Genomic DNA, 5,113 nt, shown 5'->3' on the forward strand with positions numbered 1-5,113 from the left:
TCCGGAAATACGAAACGTCGTTCGACTCTTGTTCTTCAACTGGTTAATAAGTGAACTATTTACCTTCTTATTCACCTTGTTCTTCTACTTCTTCTTCACTTTCTTCTTCACACCTTGTTCTTCTACTTCTTCTCCACCTTGTTCTTCATTATCTTTCATGGATCCAGTTCCGGTACTAGTTGTGTCCGGTAATTGGATAAAGACACAGAGATATGTATTTAACTCCGACGATAGAGGGTGTATAGTTGTGCAGATAGATGGAGGCACAACACACAACAAGCTTGTGAAGCTTGTTCTTGAAGACTACGGATTGGACGCGTTTAGCCATGAGCTAAAGCTGAGCTACATATTCTCGAACAGGGCAATGAAACATATGGCGCATGATACTCCACCAGTTTTTGTCTCCAATGATCGACAGTTGCAATGTTTTTTGCGGTTATGGAAAACCGATCAGCTACGTCTCTGTGTAGAGTTTTCGGCGAAAGAGTCTACAGAAACTAGTGGAGCTAGAGACTCGAAAGCAGAATCTACATACAAAGTGTACGGTGGGGGATTTGAAGGCACTTGTTTTGATTATGGTAAGATCATTGACAAAGAAAACGAAGAAGAAGCTGTCAAAGTAGCATCTGACAAAGAAGAAGACGATGAATTTTCAACCCGATTTGATGTTTTCGACGACTCCGATGGTGAGTCATCTGATGACGAGAAGTTTTCTATATTGGGCGAGCCTCAGAGTAAAGTGGAAGACCCACCTACTCCGCCTCCTTAGAAGAAAGCTCATAAAGATGATAACTTTGCGGGATCGAAGATCAATCCGGAGGCTATTAGGTTGGAGGTGTCAACGCTAAAAATTGCTGTAGGACAACGATACAAGAGCAAAAAGCAGTTCAGGAATCACGTGAAACTTATTTCGGTTAGGGATGGATTTGATTTTAATGTACCAACCTCAAATCCGAAACAAGTGGTTTGTAGGTGTTGGGTTAAAGGATGTCTTTGGAGAGTTCGTGCATCTGTACAAGGGGATGACCCGGATTTTCATGTTCGTGTATACGATTCGGAACACACATGTTCTGTGACGGAACGTTCTACTAGATGCCGTCAATCAACAGCTGATGTACTGGCAGGTCTTTACAGGGACTATCTTGGTGATCTTGGTCCGGATGTTAAACCTAAAAGTGTCGGAGTCATTTTCAATAAGCAATTTAGTCTAAAGGTAATTACTATGTTTCGACTGACTTATTGATAATAATGGTTGAGTTATAGGTATGTATAGGCTGAGTTAATTATTGATAACAATGGCTGAGTTATAGGTATGTATAGGCTGAATTATTTACATTTTACGGCTCATTTATTGATTATTTAAGGCTGACTTATTCGAATGTATCGGCTGAGTTATTTATATATTATGGCTGATTTATTAATTTGTTGGTGTCGACAGATGGGTTATTGGAAGGCATATCGAACGCTGCTGAATGCAAGGCAGATCCATCAGGGAACTCCTGAGGAAAGTTTTAGCGAGTTGCCTTCTTACATATTCAAGTTAAAAAGGGAAAATCCGGGTACAGTCACGCGTCTTCAAATAGGTGATGAAGATAGATTCAAATATGTTTTTATTGCTTTTGGTGCGAGTATTGCTGGGTTTGCTTTCATGCGCAAAGTTGTTGTTGTCGACGGAACGTTTCTCCATGGTAGTTACAAAGGGACGCTTCTAACAGCCCTAGCTCAGGATGGTAACTTTCAAATTTTTCCATTGGCTTTCGCTGTTGTTGACACTTAAAATGATGAGTCTTGGCGTTGGTTCTTTACACAACTCAAAGTTGCCATTCCAGACGAAAAGGATCTTGCGATAATCTCCGACAGACATAAGTCAATAGGGAAAGCGATTGGTCAAGTGTATCCGTTGGATTCGCTAGGAATTTGCACTTACCATTTGTATAAGAACATCTTGGTGAAGTTCAAAGGAAAACATTTGTTCCCTCTGGTGAAAAAAGCGGCAAAGTGTTTTAGGCTAACTGATTTTAATGAGGCTTTCAATGAGATTGAAGCACGTCATCCCGAACTACATGGATACCTCCAACGAGCTGGTGTCCGAATGTGGGCGCGTGTTCATTTCCCGGGTGAAAGGTACAATTTAATGACAACGAATATTGCAGAATCAATGAACAATGCACTGTCAAATGCTAGAAGTCTTCCCATAGTTCGACTTCTAGAATCGATACGGGATATGATGACCAGATGGTTTTCTGAACGGAGAGAGGATGAAAAATCGCAGCTAACAACGCTCACTCGAGGTGTTGAGAAACTGTTACAGGTAAGTTTACATAAGTCAGTCATCAATGTTGATAACTCAGTCATAACAGTTACAATATCTCAGCCGTTATTATTTCCTTATCTCAGCCATTACCATTATAGTGTTCATAACTCAGCTATTGTTGTTTCAATAACTCAGCCGTAATTGTTTTCATAACTCAGCCTAAAACATTTTTTCTTAATAGGACCGTGTCACCACAGCAAGACTTATGGAGGTACAAATGATTGATGCTGTACACGTACAAGTGAAATATGGATCATCTTTGCATGTTGTAAATTTAGAAATAAAAAGTTGCACATGCCATCGTTTCGACCACGAGAAAATACCATGCATCCATGCAATCACAACTGCAGAGCATATGGATGTGTCTCGTATATCCATGTGCGATCCGAAATTTAGGAGTGTAGATTTGGTTAATGGATGGGCTGGTTCAATCATGCCTCCAGATGAATCATTCCCTGCTCCTGAAGTTGTGGATAATCAGAAGTGCTTGCCTCCGATTGTTGTGAACCAGCCAGGAAGGCCAAAGAAGCGTATGATTAAATCATCTTTGGAAGTTGCCATTGAAAAGAAACGCCCTAGGAAGCAACACGCATGTTCGCGATGTAAGCAAGTTGGGCACAATGCGAAAACTTGTGCTCTATAGTTAGGGAGATTCATTTTATTTTGTGTTATTACTCATCTGTCAAGTATTATAACTTAGTCATAACTCACTATAACTCAGCCATAACTCACTATAACTCAGCCATAATATGAATCGATGAGACATTTCGTCCCGTATCACGATAACTCAGCCGTCATAAAATATAACTCAGCCATATAATCAGTCGTATAAATCAGTCGTTTGTTTTCATATTGTTTCTTTTGATAACTCAGTTATAACTCACTATAACTCAGCCATGACATAAATTGACTATATCTTTCGTTTTCCCGTAAAGCTATAACTCAGCCGTAAAGGTATAACTCAGCCATGACATGAATCGACTATATCTTGTTGGACAAACTTCAAACATAAATTGCTAAAATCATTTTGATTAGTTTCTATTACACTTCATCCAAACAACAAAAAAATATAGAAAGAATAATAACACCTAAACGGCAGATCTCTGGTCGAGGAGCCCGATCCAAAAGTTTCGCCACCAACCTCTAGCGTTCTGGATGGTCCTGCAATCGCAGGACGGGAGCTGGGCCAGATATGTCAGTCTCCAATGGTTCCTCCACTGCGAGTTCGTTCACCGCAGTTTGCCAGATATCTCGTTCCCGTTGTAAGGCCTCTAGCCTTTTGATTGGCAATCCGGAGCCTCTGAACATCATGTCCTCTATAAAGGCACATGGGCCTTCAAGAAGATGGCGCTCGCGGAAGGCTTGACCAGACGACTCCAGGAAATTGATGTATTGGATTAACCTAGTAAAGCAAGCTCGATAGGCCCAGACATCCGTCACGAACGAGAAGGCGGTTTTCCCCAGGGGTTCGCAATCGCCTTCCGGAAGATCGGGTACATCCATCCGATCGACCAGTTCTTTGCACACCTTGTGCTCATCAAGTAGACGGACCGTTCGCCAGTGTGCCAAGAAGTAACCTTCGACGATAAGGTCTTCCAGGACTAGAATGGTTCCCTCTAAACGGTAAAAACGATGGAGCTGGTCAAGTTTCAGCCGAAGCGCCCGAATATACGCGCCCATCCTCTTTCGCCGAGCTCGGTACTCTCGGAGTTCTAGCTGAAGGGGAGACACCCCAGGGTCGACAGTATTTGAGTTTGGAGCGACCTCACGAGATCGGGACGTCTCTCCTACCTCCTGTGGGATGGGATTTTCCGACTCCTGATTGCCAGATGCGGCGGCTATCCTTTCCCGGGCCTGTCTCAGCCATGTGGATCGAGTAGTTGCTGGCATCCTTCTATTTCTTAAATTTGTGGAAGTTAGAATATTTTATTCCCCCAACCTTCAACCCTATTTATATAGAGTCATGGGAGGTAACCGCCGCTGAGTCCACTAATCAGACTGCAGTGAAATTTCTGTTGTGTCCCAAGAATAACTATAAAAGACCGTGAAACACATTTAATGAAACGGCGTATCACGATAACTCAGCCGTCATAAAATATAACTCAGCCATATAATTAGTCGTATAAAGCAATCGTTTGTTTTCATATTGTATATTTTGTTAACTCAGTCATAACTCACTATAACTCAGCCATGACATGAATCGACTATATCTTTCCTTTTCCCGTAAAGCTATAACTCAGCCGTTAAGCAATATTTTGGCAACTTAACCTAATAATAGACGCGACCTTTCTTTTGATAACTCAGCCATATAGATTGTTCATTTTTATAACTCATCCGTTATTCACTATAACTCAGCCGTCACATGAATCGACGTGACCTTTTGTGTTCCCGTAAAACTATAACTCAGCCTCAAAGTGAGAGTAGATACTAAAATGTGGAAGCATGAAAAGTGGATACATAGAATTTTCATATTGTTTGTTTTCATATCAGTCGTATAAATCAGTCGTTTGTTTTCATATTGTTTCTTTTGATAACTCAGTCATGACATGAATAGACTATATCTTTCGTTTTCCCGTAAAGCTATAACTCAGCCGTTAAGCAAAATTTTGGCAAGTTAACCTAATAATAGACGTGACCTTTCTTTTGATAACTCAGCCATATAGATTGTTCATTTTGATAACTCATCCGTTATTCACTATAACTCAGCCGTCACATGAATCGACGTGACCTTTTGTGTTCCCGTAAAACTATAACTCAGCCTCAAAGTGAGAGTAGATACTAAAATGTGGAAGCATGAAA

Source organism: Camelina sativa, chromosome 2 (genome assembly GCF_000633955.1).
Source record: "Camelina sativa cultivar DH55 chromosome 2, Cs, whole genome shotgun sequence".
NCBI classification, from domain to species: Eukaryota; Viridiplantae; Streptophyta; class Magnoliopsida; order Brassicales; family Brassicaceae; genus Camelina; species Camelina sativa.